Source organism: Amblyomma mixtum, chromosome 3, assembly GCF_055824585.1.
Source record: "Amblyomma mixtum isolate Tamu chromosome 3, ASM5582458v1, whole genome shotgun sequence".
NCBI lineage: Eukaryota > Metazoa > Arthropoda > Arachnida > Ixodida > Ixodidae > Amblyomma > Amblyomma mixtum.
This window is the reverse complement of record NC_143014.1, coordinates 217,077,491-217,097,355: the sequence shown is the minus strand read 5'-3', so window position 1 is coordinate 217,097,355 and position 19,865 is coordinate 217,077,491. Positions and strand designations below refer to the sequence as shown.

Below are 19,865 nucleotides of genomic sequence, written 5' to 3'. Positions count from 1 at the left end.
ACAAATAAAACTGATATGTTTGCACATATAACTTCTCCGCCTGTATATATCTTTTGTCAAGCAACATGCGCAGGGTAGGGGGAGGCAAAGGGAGAGTGGGTACTAATTGCCCCCCCCCCCCCTTTCCCGGCAGATTGGGGCTTACGTTCTCAGCGGCCACATTTCAGCGTCTGAACAGTGGCACGCCCTGAAGCGGTGACAGACAGACATACACGCAAAGATCCGCTGAAAGAATCCGCGTCTTTATTAAACGCGAGCAAAGAGGCGCTTTCAAAAGCCGAGCATTTCAGACTCCTTCCTATCAGACTGCATTCCAACACGCCCTGTCGAACATCAGTAACAAATAACAGCTTCGGCTTACGCTCCTGAGTCAATCATCCAGGTGCCTCCATAACGAACCTTAAAAGGCTTACAGGTGTCGCTCGGAGAACGGCTGCGGAGCCCCAGTCACATCACTGCGTGCAGCTAGCTGATCCCGCAGATTTACGTTCACGACTGATCGTAACGCCGCCAGTTACAGCAGCGTCCATTATGTTGAGGCAGGCCGCGGCATGGGTAACAGGCACGGCCGCCGTCGCGAGACTCCGGCGCGCACTAGCAGCGGCGCAGAGCGCGCGGGAAGGGATCGTGACGTGGCGGCGGCTGAGGAAGGGGAGGAAGCGCGGCCGGATAAAAGCCGCAGTCTCGCGCCGGAGCCGCCGGACGCGGAGGGCGACGGCACAAGATGCTGGCGCAACTCCTCTTGGCGCTAACGTGCGCCGCAGCCGGGGCTGCGGGGGCGCAGCCGCGGAAGGCCGACTGCCACCGGCACGGCGAGCCCGCCGGCAAGCTGTACAACTTCCAGGTGCCCGATGTCCTGGGCAAACGCAACGTCACCCTGGACCAGTACCGGGGCCACGTGCTGCTCGTGGTGAACGTGGCGACCTACTGAGGGTTCACCTGGTCCTACACACAACTGAATGCACTCCAAGATAGGTTCGGGGCCAGGAACTTCACCATCCTCGGCTTCCCCTGTAACCAGTTCGGCAAGGTAAGTCAACCGTCCACCTGCGTTGCTCCATAGAGGTGCCTTAAAAAAAACAGGAGAGTTGCTGGTGCGACGGCCGTGCACCTTGAGTGATGTTGGATCCGGCGGTATAGCCACAGGGCTGCTGCACCGATCACACATCCTGAGAGGACTCGAATCGGGAAATCTGCGCGCGCGCTTCTCATGCACAGTGCAAGAAAGGGCGACTTTTAAAAGAGGTGGCTTGAAGAGCCTCATGCCGCACTTGATGTATTTTTTGAACATGATGCGCCAAGCGTCATTCGCGGGCGGCTCAACGTGAGGAAAGAGAAGAACGAGGCGGCAAAAGGCGCGATGAAAAACATGATGGGACAGACGCCCATCCTGTTATTCTCGTGCTCCCTTGCTGACTCGCTAGCCGTTCTCCGCCCTCCCTTCACTCTTTTTTTTTGTCTGTGTGTGAGGTGTACCTAAGATTCGGCTCTTACCGCGGCCACCATGCTTCTACAATAAGACTAATGCGTGAACCGTATAAACAGCCAAGTTGTTTTCCGCTTAATTCAACCATATCAGTCCTGGTGCTGGTGCAGGGTAGCTGTACAGAAGCGAAACTGCTTGTACCGAGTGCCCTCTTTTAAGTCGCCTGCAAAAACATCATCATCGAGACGGACACTACGCCGTCTGACGATACCGCGAATTCATCAAATGCTCCTCGATATAGAGTTTCTCGCGAGGACGTTCGAAATTTTATGCCCACCATGCATTTCGACAACTCATACCGTGTTCTGAAGGTGTCTTTAATTTCAGGACAGCCTGCACAAAACTTTACCCCTTTTCTCTCTTCTACTGATGCGCCTTGCCACTTCTCACTTGCTTCAAAATATTGCGTCAGTTCTCGGGAACACCGGTAAAGAAGGCGGTAATTGCACTTTGGAGTTCGCGCGATTACGCTGCAACTGGCGGTGTTTTGTAGGGACTTCCTCGAATGATTCGTGGAATGTGCACAGTTTTCGTATGTGACCACTGCCCATATTTCCGCACCATGTTTTGCGTTGGGTTGCGGCGACGACAAACCGATACGGAAAGTGTAACAAGTTGGTTCACATTCATACTAGCTATACATATGTACACATGCAAGAGAGGACGACCACTGTAATCTTGCCGCTGCTGGAAGAGGATTCCCGTTTTCTAATATTCGGTCATCGTTTTCAGCCGCATACGCCAGCTGACGCGCTAGTTATTTGACGCTTTCCACATTTGCACTGTATGTGAAATGTTGACAGTGAAAGTTCTCTTCCAGCAAACATGTCACAGCCTGTATTTTTGATCCTTACTTCTTCGTTTCTTGTGTAGATTTTTGAAATCTTTTGCAGTGATCACACGCAGGTATGAAAGTCGTTTCCAAAACGCTGTCATGGGAATTCTCGCAGGACGCATGTGCCACGATTTGACGTGTAATCGCGTTTTACAACTGGTTTTTGTTTCAGTTTTTATACTTCTCTTCTGGCCATTAAAAGCTGTGCTCCTTTAACAAAAAAATTTATTTGCGGGTTAGCGCTAGTCCAGTTAACTTCTCTTCTGTCGTCCTATCTTACGCGCTGCTATAGGCATCGTGAGCTCTGACGGCAAGCTGGTAGATAGACGAAGCCTTCCAAAGCAAGCCGTCCATGCGAGCAACTTGCGGCCACAAAAGTGAGAGATAAGATAGGCATCGAAATTATGAAAAATGCGCGTGTCTCTCGGCCGTGCTCTTTTTAAACATTAAACCGAACTTTCGGGACGACCCGCATTCGCCCTCGCGAGCAGTCCTGGTTGTTTTAGAGTTTAACGCACGATATCGCGACCCTCTGCCAACGAGCCATAGTCGCGTCGTTCGACCGTAAAATGATTAGGCCGTGCCCCTATACGGCGGTCGGCAAAGAACACCAAAACAGCAAACACGATACAACTTTTCTGCAGCTGCACGCTGTACCTCCTCACATTTTGCTTTGCGCTAAATGAATGTCGGCTCTTGGTCCGTGCCAATCTGTGAGCGTCGTGCTGTTACTGGTTTAAATTACCCGAGTCACTGCACTGGAACTTCTCATAAATTGTAGCGGTAATACGCAAACCAAAACGTTCTGCTCAAGCTAAACGGGCCTCGCCAACACCGGCTGGGCAGTATCGAGGCGGTATTGTCTTCGCGCTCTCACGGTGTATATTCCGGCCCGCACCGGCGCTGTGACCCAAGAAGTGGGCATGTGCCAGTTGGCGCTGCACGCCGGTGACGACAAAGCACGCGCTCGGAGTTCCCCTGCAGTGCTGCAGGCGGAGGCTTGAAGGGCCGAGTTAGGTCTGCATTTAAACCGCGCAAAGCTCTTCCGCGGTGACTTTGACAGGTAACAACGATGAGGACTCCACAGGGAGAAAGATGGAATGCTCAGCGGCGAACAGGGATTAAGCGATGAGATTTTAACGCTGGTCGGCACTGTGCGAGCGTATATTGCGCTGACCTCTGACATCCCAACGCAGCGTCGTGCACAGCTGTTGTTAGGCGGCTTATGCCAAGGTTGGAAACCAGAGGCGGCACAGCGCGCATCGTCTTGCTCACCTTGCTTCCTGCATGCTTCACTGCGCGCCAACGCAAAGGAGCAGAGGGCACTGAACAAACTGCGTCCTTCAGGTGCGTCTAAATCTAGCCGCATAACCACGCTGGCAGGGAGCGCGCGAGGCAAAGCAGGTAATTTGCGCAACTCCTTACGGCACGTGATCAAGCTGCAGAACTGCCCGCTTTCAAAAACCTTAACCACCTTTATGTTCGCACCCTAACATCGCTAGTTGACGTGACGATGAATCTTTAATTAAATTCGCAGTAGTTGTAAGCTAACTTTAGCGCCTTTTCACATTGTTATCTCGTGTAGCCTTCACCTCCGTGCCCTTCATTTTGTCTCTCTCTCTCACGGAGAGCAGGTGAGGAATGCAGCGTTGTTGGCCAGAGCAGTTTGGGCTTGTTGGATTTCATGATGTTTACAGCGATGATGCTTACAGCGCAGAACGTGCACGGGGACACGAGGCGAAGACGTAACAAAGCCTGTTCTGTCTTCGTATCGTAGGTGGCATATTCGCAGAAGGCCAAAAGGCTGCACGGAAAAAGGCGCCTTGAATGCTAAGTCTTTACAAGGGCTTAAGAACAAAACGAAACAGTATTTTGCCTGCATTTTGCCTTAAACGCTGGTCGGGCAGCACCATGACATTCTGCATTGAAACAATGATTAACTAACAACGTCTTCACTGCCTCCGTTTGTAGACACCGCAGGGATAGTTAACGCAAGGTGTTGTGTAGACGGGGCTCAGCGTTCTCACTTGTACATGATTTCGCTTTACCACCCAAATTTTTACCCGCCTGATCGAACGCATGCCGTCGGTAGCCTTCCTGGGGATTTCATTTTTCTCTCTGACCAGAACTGCGGGGCATCACCTACTGCAAGCTCACGGGACTGAATTAATGTGTGCGGCGTATCCGTCACAATGGTGCGGCAGTGCCCCATTGTTGGGGCAGCGACAGGGCAGGAAGTGTGCATATGCAACAGTCGCGCTTGCACATATACTTCGGGGCCCCATGCTCAGCAGCGCACGCCTATCGGGTGCACTTGATGTGTCGGTTCCGCGGAGGCAGGAGCAATATATTTGTCTCGAAACACTAATGTTTCTAACTTGTCTCGGCGGACAATGCCTCTTGTGTAGCTGAAATGAAAGTAAGCCGCTTGTATGTCAAATGCAAACACCTCTCCAAGCGCGCCTCCACTCCTGCGATAAGGCCGGCGCAGATCAAGGCCAGTCTGTCATGAAACAACAGAGTGAAGTAGCGCTCGAGTGTTTGTATGCTGCTTGCGGTGTCTGCCAGTGATGCGCTATTGTCACCGCCTAGTCGCGTTGATTTCAAGCTGCGCGTGTAATCGTCCATTTCACTGTCTGTATAGCCTTCGCTGTGTGTGCACAGTGCATCGATCTCCGGTGCGGGCTCGCCTCGACAATGGGCTTCCGCGTGTCAAGCTGCAGCATTTCGCGTTGTTTGTCGGCGATAGCAAAATATTACGTCCGAGGCGAAACTCGTTCGCAAAGTGCAGTATGGTGTCCGGTCGCTATTGCTTTGTCAGCTTTGCTTTGTCATATTTTCCACATGTTGTGCGCCATCGCATACTGCCGCTATATAGCCATCGGAATTACAGTTGGATCTTTTTGTATACCACATGAAGGAGTTACCGACATGTCCCCTTCCAGTGAAACACGTTTCCAGATGCCATGGCTTCACCTGCCGCGGTGGGTCAGTGGCTGTGGCGTTAGGTTACGGTGCAGGAGTTCGTGGATTCGATCCCGATTCCATCCCGATGTCCTGGACTCCGGATTGAAATTAACCCCGAGGCTTCCACTACGGCGAACCTCGGAGCCCACAGAGTTGCTTCGTCACGTAAAAAGCCCTTTAACAGGAAAGCCGCGTCATCTTTACCTCGTTTACAAAGCTAAATTGAGACCGGCCATAGGCTGTGCTTCTGTCAGTATTGCAACCTGTAGCAGAGAACAAGTTATCTGGCGCCTAATAGTTGACCACGATGCGCCATCTTGGCTAGTGGGTCACTCTTGTGTTTACAGCTGTATTAGCTGCATCAAGACTCGCAGCTACAGGAGCGGCTAAATGATGCCCTGTACTGGTTTATCAGATTCGCCGCGACCTTGTTCTTTCATGCACTTATATTGCATAAGCACATTCGGCGATTCGGTCTGAGGCAATCGCGTAGCTGAATTAAACCGGTAGTAGAGGCGTGCAATTTCTCTGACGGCGTAGGGGGCCCCGCCAGCATCTTTAAAGACTTTCTTCCGCTTGCCACCTTGTTTCGCGCTTGGGGCAACAGAGATCCCGCACGTTCAGACACGCTCCACCGTTTCTAATGCCCGAAGCGATCGAAGCACTCTGAGATGTTTATTAAGGACGGGTCATTTCAAGTGCGTAGCACTAATGAAGGAACGTACCTCTGCCTTATACGTATTTGCCCCTGCGTGGTTGGGTGACGTCTCAACGTTTTTTTTTGTTGTTGTTGTTGTTGTTGTTGTCTTCTTTTATGATCAACGCTGTGGATCTGTGCTGCCAAGGTGTCATCATTCCTTACTGCGTACAGAACCTCTGCAGACAGAAACTCTGCCTTGGTAAAAAATGGAGCCCATAGAAACGGGCTGTCGTGTGCCGTTCAACGCCGCTGCAAGTTCACGCTCACAAGCTTCGTAAGCCCGTGCATAGACGTCAGCGTTTTAAACGTCGCAACCTCGGCCATGCGGTGCACCCCGCGCAAGCAATCAGCGCACTCTGCGGTCGCTGGTAGCGATAGTTTTTGATTAGGCCTCACGGTGTCGAGAGAGCCGCGGCAGTTACGAGGACGCTGAAGAAGAAACCACGACACACTTCTGTGACGCACTCAAAGTGAGGCGCGCCGCAGCTAGCGACCGATGGCATTGAAGGCACTCTAAGGAGTTGGTGGTGCTGTCGCAACGCCAAACCTGACGTTCGCAGCCCATTTCTGACGTCTGCACGAGGATCCTACACGGCTCGCTTTTCACCTTTACACTATATATTCGCATCCTGCCGAGCAGATGTTTTTAGACTTGAAGGTAGCCGCGCTTTCGCTGCGGTTATTTCACGAGCGAGACAGCATAAACGTTCCGTGCCGGCCGTAGCGCAAATGGCACGACAGCTGACTCTAAAAACAGAGGCGGTGAATGGGGCTATTATGCCAACAACCTGCCTGATGCCGTCGCAAGTGCGCGCTCGAAATGAGTGCGCGCTCATTCAAAGCGCGCTCATCAAGTGTACGCGGGAAAGCGGGGGCGAGGGTGAGCGGGAAGAAGGCAGGAGCACTGAGCACATGTTTGGTCTGATTGCTAAGTTCCGCGTGACTTAACTATCGCGGAGCTCTCCGCCACGGCGTTGTTTTCCAGTGCAGGGATTTTACGTCGCCCCGTGGGAGATTTCTTCGCCAAGGACGCTCTACCGCGGTTCTCGCAAAGCGTTGCTTCATCCTCTCCGTAAAATATTCCTTCTATACACTCGTCGGCTTTCCGCGCAGCTGGCGACTCCACGTAATGCGCAGGTTTTATAGTTGCGTCTATTAATTCTTATCTGGGAACACACAGTGGTTCAGCGCCGGCTGGCACATATCTCCTTCTTAATTTGTCTTCTCTTCACACTAACTTTTCTCTCTTTTTAGCGTTGTTTCGTACGCATCTCGCGGAGATTATGATACGGACCACGTTTGGGCAGTGAAATTCTTCTGACGAGTCGCGTCTAGCGAGAATTATTGAGCGCTTGATGATTATACACGCGCGGGAAGGCCGTTTGTACGCTTTTGCGTAAACGCAGCAAACTTTTCTTTTCCCGTTACGCAGCACTAGGGAAGAACTGGGACGCGGAAGAGCGGTTCATATTATTTTGTCCGCGACTGTACAGTCTTTGTCAAAAGTAACCAGGCTGCACGTCTTTCTTCTCAGTCGTATATTAAAGCTATTGTGCCAGCCCTCAAGCTCGAAATCTCTGTATGGTAAGAAGAACCCCTGCTCTCACCTTCAAAGAACTTTTTTATTTTTAGGGAAGCCGTGAGGGCTCTGTTATACGAATGAGAAGCAAACCATGGAGCCGGGTTACTTTTGACAAAGACTGTACATCTTTACTCATCTTACACTCGCATTTATTTGCCCGCGTAGGTAGCGCTGCAGTGGAACTATTTCTGCCTCCAAGCGTGAATCTTTTTTTTTTTATTACGTTAAATGAAATTCTAAAATGCCGAGTCTGTATATGTCGACCTACTCCTGTATTAAGCAGCGGTAGCGTAACGCAAGCCTCATCATGCAGTGCAGCCACTCTACAGCTTGTTCCCGGCGATCAGGTGCGGCGAACAGTTCATGGCTGCTCCTTCAGGCCACCGAATGTGGGTCGTATGTGATGAATTGCGATCTCGAGGCAATGTGCAGTATAGGTTGCTGTGGCAGCTGTGCAGGTCTCCTCTCGGGCTGTTTTTGCTCTCTGTTCATGCGGAGCAATTGCAGAGGCATGCTATGCGACGTGTCGCTGGGCTTACGAGCCGGGCAGCTGATGCGTGAATGTGATGCAAACCAGCGAAGAAGGCGCAGGCACAAGACGTGTATAGAAGGGCGCAGGACGTATATGCTCTTCTCGTACCCTCCGTTTTCTTTTTTTTTTTTTGCGTATCGGCCTCCAGCGATGATAGTTTTACCTCGCTTTTGTGTGATACGTGCAGCAGATGCCGAATCGGCAGACGATTCATGGCGGACGACTTGTTCGTGATTGCAGCGGCAGCGACTTCCATGGATTGAGCCGAAGCTAGTGATCTCAGCTGCAAGACTCGTCGGCCGTCGCTCTAGCGTCGTCGCATCCAGTTGCTGGAGAAAGCGATGCATTTTTGGCCCTTACGAGCATATAGAGACACGCGGTGGCTCGGTTGCGCGATTTTAAGCTTACCCTGTGCTTAACGTGTATCACCGTCCTTTTGGCATTCTAAAGTTTGAGCAGCAGGTGCGCAGAGTTCATAGAATGCTCTGGATGCTATGAATGACAAAAAAGGAAAGAAATGCAGTCGACGTCAAACCAGCGTAGAGCGCTCGAGCGGCGCCCTGCCCCATCCAAAGCGATACACGGCAAAGGAAACGATTGCGCCCCCCCCCCCCCTCCCTCCCCCCCGACCCCCCCCCCAAAAAAAAAAAAAAAAAAGAAGAGCCGCAGATGTGCAGGAAGGCGTTACCCAACTCTCAGCTTCTGCTTCATTTCGCTGCGCGCAGCCCAAGCGCCTTGCACAAGTTTGACGCCGACAGCAGTGTTGACTGAGCTGCTAATGATTTTCCGCGCCGGCTTACACGCCAGCCGGCTCGCGGGGACTAGGAAATGCGTGCGGCCGAGAAGAGACGTCATCTGGACGCCGCGATGGCGTCAGACAGGGTTGAAGACGAAAGAGAGAGTGAACAAAGAAAAAAACAAATCAATGCCGCAGTTCTCCGGACGACGCGCTCGGAACGCTGGCACGCTCGCCTTGTGAGGAGGGAAAATACAGCTAGCGCGACCGCGCCCTTGGACAGCAATTAGCTGTCCGAACTGGCAGAGGGCGGCGTGGCCGGCCGGTTGGCCGATTAGCCGACGATCGTGTCAAGATATTCTTCGTCTGTCGGCGATCCTCGCTTTCAGCGTACAGCCGCCGGGCGCCCGGGTCTTCTCGGAAGCGGCCCGACGGCTGAGGCGGCTGTTGCACGAAGCAGTTCTAGATTGCGACATGCGAGCCTCTGACGCCTCGTCACTTTATTCTTTTCCTTCCTGTCTCTCTCCTTCCCGTTCCCAGCCAGCTAGGGTGCGCACGTCAACAAGCACGTGTCTCTGGATCTTTCTTCCACTTCTTTTCAGCTTGCGTAATAAGGTGCGTTGTGGAAGCTAGCCCCGACTCGGAGTAACTGCCGAGCAGATAGCCGAGCGTTTCTCATTACCAAAGCGTCCAGAGCACGTTTCCTCTTCTAATCGAGACTGAGCCGTGACTCAGAGATAAAATATCTCGGCTGTCGTTAAAGCATGCGCCTTCGTTTCCTGGAGGCGAACGGGAACGGATGGGCTGCGTCCCTTGAACATGCAGCGCGTTCTCCACACGTCATTCTCTACGCCGAATAACATTTCTTTTTTTTTTCTTTTCGAGATCAGCTGGCATGCTTATTAGTTACCAGAACGCAGCCTGCAATTGCGTGAAGAGAGGGGAGAGGAAGTGCCCTGAACATGTATTCAGCTAGTCGGGAATTGCCCACGTTCCACACCATTACCGAATGTGGTGCGCGATTTGAGAGGCGCTTTGAGGTGGGCGCGAAAAGAGGGAATACGAGTATTTTCTTTTTGAAGTGTTCCGAAGTTCGAGTTTATTTGTGACTGAGTTGTCTGCGAACATAGCGGCCGTCCACTTCGTGTGGAGCTGCCTGGTAACAAGGTGGGGCGGAAAGAAAATTCCCTTATTGACCACGCCACTAACATTATCGTGTAACATACAGTTGAACAACTGCCATTTTTCTCGATATTTGGATCCCTAATTCAGAAGCATTATTTCAGTGAACCAAAAAGCTCACTTTGTTCAATGCAGTTCGAAGAGTAGATACTTTACGTTCTGATGCGCCCTTTCCATAGTTTAATTGATACTACTACACAATTTCACGCACGCCCTGAGTGGAAAAGCCTACTGGCTCATTTCGGAAAGTCAGGCGGTACCGAATGCCACGTCGCGTTGAAATATCGAAAAAAGGCGCCGTATAGAGAGGTTATCGTCCTTGGAAGCACTTCAATGGGCTCTCTACTGGCGGTCCAAAACATGCTATCGGCTGTCCGGTGAAATTTAAGAGGTGCTCGTATGTGCTTGACGTGCTCCCACTGCCCAGTGCATCAAGGACACAAGTCATTGCTATCGCTTCTTGCGAATGCCATACCTATCTCGTGTCTTTATAGCCGATCGTCGCAGACGCAGCAAGGATACTCGATTGCCTCTTCATATACGGCACCGAACAGACGCAGCTGATGCCTAGCGCCTTTCATGTTTGGGGGGTGCCCGATAAACGGGCCGGTTGAAATAGCGTACCTATGTCGAAGCAGACGCGATATGAGAAGAGGGTGGGGGAGTGTGAATGCGACCCCCGAGGCGGCGCCGTGTGATGGCCTATAGCAATCGTGACGCAAGTTCTCCGCGAAACTCTTTGAAGTGTTCGTGCGTCAGCGCGAGCGTGTTCCTGTGAACCCACTCTTTCCTTGCTTGCAAGAATGTTGGCACAACTGATCCAGTGTATTCGTATGTCTTCAAAGATTTACAGTAGAGTAAAATAGCGGAAAGGGGGCACCATCAAAGGAAGGGAGGGCGGGCTCCATCCGCTCACCAACTTTTCGACAATGGGACTTCGCTCAGGCGAAGGCAACTCCCATTGTCCAAATGTTCGTCGGCCGAGTCAGGCTTCCTTCTCTTTCCTTATTCAGGCTTGCGCTTTGAAAAGGCATGTAACATTGTGCTATATACAACCCCCATCCCGCTAGATGCAAGTTCACTTTTTATTGTCCGCCCTACAAAATAAATGAGTTCTTGCTTGTGTCGTTCATCTTTTCGTCCTGTGTTCGCTCTGTTCGTATCTTCCATCTTGATGCCTTTATCTTCTATAGGAGCACGCTATCTGTCCTAGCACGCTAGCACGCACTGCAGCCGCGGCTTAGTTCGCATCCATACACCCGATAGAGAGAGCAATATTCAGCAAGGACAGCGGTATTCGAAATCCATTCGCTGCGATTTCTTACGTGACGGATGCCAGGGAGGCAGAGAGTGTCTCGCTAGTCTAGTCTCCTCTCTCAAGTGGGAAACTCAAGTGCGCTTCGTGGAAAGAGTTCTACGGTGACGAGCAGTCGAGTGACCCCGTCCGGCCTCAACATTTTTTTTTTTTTTCCTTTGCGGTCCTTGGGCCTCTCGGTGTGAACGGCGGTTCCAGCGCATATTCCTCTGTCCCTGGCGCATGAAGAACTCACGCCGGGCACCGACCCCTTTTGCCCACATTGCGCAAAGCAAGGCCGCTTAGGCAAAAGGATGCCTGCCGACGTGCAAGGCGGCATAAACGCTCTGCCGCAAGCTCAAGTATAAACAAGCAGCGGCGATGTTAGTGCTCTATTAAAATGCAGCCCCACCATAACTCTTTGGTCGTCCATACTGTAGCTGACGTAACCTTCCTTCTTTCGCGTCTCTCGTCATTCAGGGAAGTAAGTGCGAAATAACGGAACGCCAGCAGGTGAGTTTGCGAAGATTGTGCAGCTGCCGTTTTCCTCCCAGCGTCGTAGTTAACTACGGCTGCCTTAGCAAGGACACCGGGAGTGCTAGCAGCGTTTTCCGCGTCTATGGTCACGCGTGCAACGGTCAGTAGCAGGTTGGTGGTGCTGTATATGCGGCTAGGACGGTCGAGGTGGTCTCTGTTTAATACGTCAACCCGTTCCAGAGTCAGTTCTATGAAATATATTTACAAGCGCTTAAGCATGACGCGAGGGCTCAGTGCAATGACTCCAGCAGTGCCCTCCTGCCGGCTAGGGGCGGCGAAGTTCGTGTAGGAGCTGGGATGGCGTTTCCGGCCCTGCAGTGGCCGCTATACTACTGGCCAGATGGAGAAGGGTTCGTGGGAATCGCTTCACAGCCAGTAAATTCTCCAGCTTTTTTTTTTATTTGCGTCACCGACGTCAGCATCCGAGAAACTTCTTTCGTGCGCCGTGCTCATTTTTTACTTTCCCGCTTGGTCAACTCGGGTGCACGGAAGCGCTCTTATACTGGCGGGTATATTATATATTCTTTTGATGACGCGGTAAATTCGAACACGCCGAAATGCCGGAGTCAAACGCATGCAAGTCCACACGCATCTCCTGGCCTTCACCCCTTCCAAATCCATGGGCCTGTGAATAACGGGTAACATGTCGGGCACGCCCAGCCTGTATAGAAGGCGCAGCGCACACAGTTCCAAGTGTTTGCGCGAGAGACAAACTAATTTCGTAATGCGGTAACCGTATTTGTGAAGCATGCATAGGTCCCTTCGTTCTCAGGAGTTTTTTTTTTTTTTTTTCGGAAATATGGGGATGAAATTCGGGCACTATTTCAGTTCAATAATTCGGGTTAAATTGGGTTATTTATTTATTTTTTTTCAGAAGTACACCTGACTATTAACGCTTGTTTCTGAGTGGGACAGAAAATGCTATTTTTTTTTTGCTTGTCATGTTCTTATGCAATCTGAAATCATAGCGCCAAAGAAACCTTACTAATGAACTACTTGTTCTTTGTTCTCATTTATTACAATTATTTCGTCGCTTACGTTACCCGTGGCCGTCATTTCCGTGTGTGTGCTAGACCTACCTGCCTGGGTTAGGCATTGCAATACCATACTCATCCAACATCACAGCGGCAATTTCTAACAGCAAGAGCTTTGGAGCAAGACGTCGTTCATGGGTAGCGCTTACTATAATGATTCCTGATATCAGTACGTGTATTTTGCCCTCCCGCTCCTGAAACGTACTTTCATTGCTTATCCACACCGCCCTGGTTTAAGTGCAAGACATTCGCCTGTCTCTGTACGATGCCATCAGCTTGGCGTACTGGCAAATTACATTTCCTTGAAGGCGCATTTTTCGACCCGGCTTTTGTTAAATCTTGGCGGAGCTCAAGGACGGATTGAAACCCGGCTTTAACGAAAATGGAGGGCCTACGCTTATGTTACTAACCCAGTGAGCAGAACGGTACTCGCACAGGTACCGTGCTGCTCATAGCAAAACACGCTGCAAAAAAAAAAAAAAAGAAAACAAGAGAGAGAGAGAGAGCGTCATTTTAATTGAATTAAGCTCATTTCAGTCAGAGCGCTGAAAAACGAAATCACAACCCGCGAGCAGAGGTGAACAGGCTGGTTTGTTTAATTGTCCGTATTGATGGTGTTCACACTCACGTGTCACTTATTCCTTCTTTTGTTGTTCTCTTTGCGATACAGCAAGAGCCGGGCGGCTCGGGCGAGGAGATACTGAACGGCATCCGCTACGTGCGGCCGGGCAACGACTTCCAGCCCAACTTCCCGCTGTTCCAGAAGCTGGATGTCAACGGCGACGCGCAGCATCCGCTCTTCGAGTTTCTCAAGGTGAGGACGCTCTGCTGTGCATGCAACCGCCTCACGGACCTGTGACCGCGGCTGTCGCGATGGGAGCCGACGCCTTCCGTTAGTTTTTGTCGGCAAACTTTCCTCGACCGATTTTCTTCTCCTCTGGTTCTTACCAACCGGGCGGGATTCCATCATACTCTGGATTTCGACGCGCGCAGTTCGTCGATACATTTAGTAAGAAACTAATGAACGCAAGCTTCGGCGTTTTTGTACGCCCCGCAGTTTTTGGCCACAACCCAAGAGTCGCCGTCAAGTCTCTCAGCCGTGGTTTCTCCCTCCCCCTTTTTTCTTCTCTGTCTCTCCGTGGATGCTTGCAAAATAACTCGCGAAAACTGAGCTCAGTTCTATCGCGCTCTCTGGGATAAGATTGCCTTATTTTTGTTGCTCTGTACGTTCCATCCTTGACCCCGCACGGGGCGCTGCGAATCGGAATGTCCATGACGGGCGCCAGACGAAGCCGCTCACACGAATAGACGGCGCAATGAGCGTCGAGCCGAAATTTTGAAAAGGAACATGTGTGTTTGCATTGATTAAAGCTGGAGTGCAGAGCGTGGAAAAATCTGCGGTAATAATAATGCCTTACGGCAGTTTCCGTAATTGCATTATCAGCGATAGGCCTAAAATGGCTTGAGGTACAAAGCCAGGCAAAATCGGCTACACGACGCCGAGAAAACCAGCAGAAACGAACACCAGTCCTTTAAGAAATCACGGAACGAAAAAAAAATCAGACTTAAGTGTTATTATGAGAACAAATAATAACTGCGCAAAAAGGACGGGACAAGAGAAAGAGAACCACACGGGACAGCACGTTTGTCCCGTGTGGTTCTCTTTCTCTTGTCCCGTCCTTTTTTTGCGCAGTTATTATTTGTTCTCATAATGTCGTACCAACTAGCCCCTCACCGCACTCTTAAGTGTTACATGTTAATTTGAGCACAGGGAATGAAGAACAAGTAGCTTCATTTGTATGGAAAAGAATAGATTAAATGCAGCAAAAACAAAAGCAGGAATACAGGAGAAAGTGCAGTGTTATGGAACGCACAGATAGTATCGTAAGCACCAAAGATTACGAAACTCATAAGAATCGCGTAAAATTAACGTTAGGTAATCAGTAAGGGTTAGAGGGGAAAAAAAAGCACAACGCCCATAATCGCGCGTAAAGTATGTAACGGCTAACATTGCGGCACAAAGACAAAAAAAAAAACAAGAAATATATCAAAATGACTGCAACTTTCTGGGCTAATCTTTAGAGTCTATTTAGAGGATTTCATCCGGAAAGCTACTGCAAATTTCCGCACGTAGGCACGCCTCCTCAGTTGTCCGCACCTGATTCAGCGCCGCGGTACATCAACGTTGTGCGCAGCGTGTCGCTTTGAAAGACGTTTACCTCGTTCTAAATTCAGAATTCAAAAGAATTCTGAATTTCAATGTCTTGGAGTAACTGTTTGATCAAAAATAGTTTCGAAAGACGGCAAACCTAAGTGCTTAAAGATATACGTATTGTCACAACGGGCTGTAGAAAGCATAGTTTGGTCCTTCCAACGATGAGGATATATTGTGCAAAGACAAAAGACAATAATTCTTCCCAGTCTGTCGCAAAGATAAGCTAAAAGATATTGCCAAGTCAGATCAGTCTGGGACTTCGCCCGGCGGGCTGGCACGGCAGTACATAGAGAACAGTGCGTGTACAATTGTGGAATGGAAATTCGAATACGAAGGGGATCCCTGCTTTTCATCAACAGCAATCAGCTATCACTTACAAGGTGTCACTGTAACTGACTGTTGTATTTCGTTGCACTTGTTCCGCGTGTATAGGGCAGCCACACTGGACACCAGTGTGGCTAGGCTTTTCTTCACTCTCTCTCCCTTGAATTGCTTAACCTTTATTTCAACGTTGAGTTCACCTTGTAGTGCACAATGACTACCTTCGGACAATATTTCAAACTCGCTTTTATTGAGGAAAAGGAAGCATCTGGTTTTTATTCGCTCTAGAAAGTCGTGGAAATGTCCCCCTTCATCCAAACGTGAACGCTTTGGGAAAGTCCCTTTCGCGGGCGCGTCTCTATTTCGCATGGTTTCGTCTTTTCAGCTATATCGTTAGACTCAGCATCAGAAGTTATCTGATTAGACCCCAGAACTGGTTTCACAGTTATGTCGTCGTGACATAAACTTCATAAAGTGTTGAGAAAGTACAGGGTGGTTTGCCTGGCTGCAATTTCTAAGCGTGCAACAACTCTTCACGTCATTGCTACCGACCACCGGTGTCCCATAGGACTTTGCTGAAATATTTCAGGAAGAGCGTATGGCTACCTTGGTTATATTGTCTTTGTACTGCAGGTGGTGTAGCTTTTGTTTTTGACATCATGGAGCTGCGTTTATCCCCGGAGAAAGTCCTTCATACAGTTACCAGTGTGAAAGAATAATGAGGGACGCGTTGAGGAGTGCGAGCGGAACGCAGGAGCAGGCGAGACGACAGTGTGCACGGATACGAATAAAACCGAGAAATGGGCGCAAAATCCGGCGTGCGTGTGATCGACGCCCTCCCGAAAACAGAGTCGACGCGATCAGCCGTGCGGGCGCACGAATAATGCACTCGCCCGTTTCGTCTCACTACATTTCTCCTTTCTTCTTGACCACTGACCACCTACGAGTAACACTCCGGATGGTAGTAACACGTGGAGTCGCATGCCAGTCACCGTTTTGTCGACAGTGAGTAGAATGGGCAAGAAAAAGAAATAAAAATAAAGTTTCACCGCCTCCCCCCCCCCCCCCCACACACACACACAGACGCTCTATTATCGCCAGATAGTAGTAGAAGACCTTTATTCGGCCAAAATTTACAGGCCGAGCATGTCGACCGCCTGGGCGACCAGAAGTCGCTGTTCTTCCTCCCCTTCAGCGCCAAGCCAGTCGAGCCAGGTGGTGATTGATAAAGAAGGTGGGGGGAAGGAACCCGACTGCTGAGCAGCCGGGCAATAGAAGAGGCAATGGGCAAGGTCTGCATAGATACAGGGGCAGTTGGGACAGGAAGGGTCCGATCGATAGCGATAGAGAAAGAGGCGAGACGGGGTGATGACTGCATTCATTTGAACGTGCCGAAGAAGGCGAGCCTCCGGCACTGTGAGTGATGGATGAGGGGGAGGGTAAAGGCGTTTGTCGAGGCGGATCCTCGACAAAAAGGATCCTCGGTTCCAGCGTCCCTTTCCAGCGTCTCTTCGCCAGATACGCGATTCCGAATAATGGTCCAGCAAAAATGCTGGTCAGGTCTTGGAATTTAAGAGATTGTGGCGCCACCTGTTCACCTGAGCAAGCAACTAATGGTGGCGCCCTGTGAATTTTCTTTCTTCGCGGCTTTTGAGCAACCTTCGGCACTTCATCTGAACGCCGCAAGTGGCGTGACAATCTCCTAAACTTCAAATTTCTGCCCAGCCAGAGCGACTGATTTTGATACCTGTGCCACACGGGGAGATTCCCAACTGCTCTAACCATAGTGTTCTGATTTTGGATGCGGCCGCCATATCATCTGACAATTGTGCGTCCCTTTTCTCCGTTCCCGCAGTGTCAATGCCCATCGCCTGTGTCCAAGTTCCGCCCGCGGGACCGGCTATTCTACACGCCGCAGGACAACAACGACATCCGCTGGAACTTCGAGAAGATCCTCGTCGGCCGTGATGGCACTCCGCTCCGCCGCTACGAACCGAGCTTTGTGCCGGCCAACATCACCGACGACATCGAGGCCCTGATCAACACTGGATCGCTGCCGCCGATCCAGGACTAGCCATCTCATTCGTGCGGCTTTTCCTTCGCGTTCTCCTACCTCCTAATCACGACTGAGTGACTCTTTGAACTCTGTAATGTAGCCCAAGACTAGGCCATTTTAAAAATAGGCTGTGCTTCGTGTAAGCGTCCTCCCCGATTCGGTCCGGCAGAATTATTTCCCCAGCTCTGAGGTGCGTTTTGCATCATGATTCGGGCTTTCATCATAAATATTGTGTCGCCCGGCGAGCTTCTCGTTAGGTCTGCCAGCTGTGTGTGCGGCACCGCAGCGTTCGATAATTTCCAAGAGCCAGCTGGTAGAGGAGGATGAATATTTGTTATTCCTGCCCTGTGGCGTAGCATGCAAGAATTCGCTGTGGGAACCAAGTAGTTGCACAAGGAGTTGTGCACTTTGCGAAAGTTTTCCTGTTTTGTAAACATTTGACCAAGGCTTCACTCGGTTCCCTGAGGAAAGCGAAGCTGAGTGAGTTGACAAATGGTGAACTATTGGCTTTCTCGTTCATTTTGTTTTTTTCTACGCGCACGCAGAAAAGTAGCTGCTCTCTCATAATCGAAGCCAGAGCCGAACTAGTATTTCTCAGCACCTGCTTTTTTTTTTTTTTTTGCCGCAGTAGTGTCACGCTGCCTAACCCCACCTCATTTCTTGGGAGTACGGAAAAATCATAGCCTAAAGCCGTCTCCTTCGGCGGCGCAAAATTGCTCTCCTACCAACACGCGAGCCGTTGCACAGCCTTTGTTCTCCCGCCCTTCTTTCGCTCTCTATCCTCCTTATTTTTCCGGGTTTGTACAGTTGCGTGCTCGCCGCACTCTACGCGTCATCACTGTGTAGAGACGCGCACGCTGTCTCCATCACCCTGCATCACCGCGCCATCGTCACGTGACGCCGCCGACTGCGGCTGCCGGTGGCCGCGCGGCGCGGGGTCCCAGTGCGCAGCCAGCATATGACGGGCTGACCCTCAAGCGGACGCCGGGACAGCCCCGAAGGTGCTCCGCCGACGCCCCTCTTCGTGCATTCGAGGTGCGCGACCGGCGGACACCGGCTGCGCGCGCGGCCTCGCGTCGTCCGGACGCCGCGCTCCTCAATAAAGGCCGCCTGTCACGGCGCACACGACACCCTGCCTCTTCCTCTCTTTTGCTGTCACGCTGCCGACTCGCTTTTCTTCTTCCGAGAGGTCACCGGCTTCTCGGTCCTCTCGCCGCGGGCGGCATGACCCGTCCTTGTGGTGTTGCTGCGGCGGCGTGGGGTGCCTGGCTGCACCACCGACAGCGCGTTGCGCTCGCTGCTTTTACAACGAAAGATGTATTAGCTTTGTGCAAGCCATTAGTAGAAGCAATTCAGGGGGTACTACGGCAGCCGTGTAACGCGTTACGCGTTAAGTTCTTTAGGACACCTCTGCCTAGGACACCTCTGCCACGTACAGGGTTGGTCAAAAGTTCCCAGGCCACATGGTCCGCTTTTCATTGGTATATCCTGGCACTTAAGATTCTGATAAAGCTATCAAGGTTCTCTCAGATGGTAGAACGATCCTTCTTCTATTCTCTACAGATATATTGAGCTTCGAGGGTATCTCAACTGCCCGACTATGCTGGTCAAAAGCAAACCCTGTGGCCTTGGAACTTTTGACTGACCCTGTACCTCAAAGCACGATTGAGGTGTCTGCTGAACCAGGGAGCTAGTTATGCGCCTTTCCTTTCTACAAAATCAACGTAGTCTAAATCCTGCGTTGGTTCCGAGAATAGGAAAGGGGCATAACTGCCTCAATTAGTAGCTGGACACCACCGCCACCTCATAGCGCGATTGAGGTGCCCACTGACCCAGTGAACAAGTTACGGGCCTTTCCTTTCCTCAAAATCAACGGAAGGGATAGATTTAGTGGTTAAGGCGGTCGTCTACTGAGCCGTAGTACCCAGATACGAACACGACCGCGACAGCCGCGTTTCTATGGAGGCGGAACTCAAAAGACGCCCGTGTACTGTACGATGTCAGTGCATGTTAAAGATCTCCAAATGGTCAAAAATATTAGCCGGAGACCTCCACTACGGCACCACGTTCTTCCTTTCTTCACTCACTCCCATCTTCCTCCTTTCCCTTACGGCACTGTTCGGTTGTCCATCGAGATATGCGAGACAGTTACTGCGTCATTTCCTTTCCTCAAACCAAAACCAATTTTTTGTATGGACTAATTGTATGGACTAATAGACTAATCGCTTCGTACAGGCGGGCACAAGAGTCTTTGAATTGCGCTGGGAACACGATCGAACCGAAGACTGCAAGCGGAAGGCCTAGTATGCGCGTGAGAGTATAAAAGCCAAAACTCAGCCCGCGACACGCCCAACCGGGCACTCGCTTGTAAAACCTCCAAATGGGCCT

The 19,865-nt window shown here is 50.9% G+C and overlaps 1 pseudogene across 1 annotated transcript; it reads left to right on the top strand.

Annotated features, from left to right (window-relative positions):
- Positions 1-672: 672 nt before the first annotated feature.
- Positions 673-18,605, top strand: LOC149353676 (glutathione peroxidase-like; annotated as a pseudogene). The gene is made up of 3 exons (XR_016291024.1): positions 673-1,030; positions 13,556-13,699; positions 17,277-18,605. The product of XR_016291024.1 is annotated as a glutathione peroxidase-like (transcript).
- Positions 18,606-19,865: the final 1,260 nt, after the last annotated feature.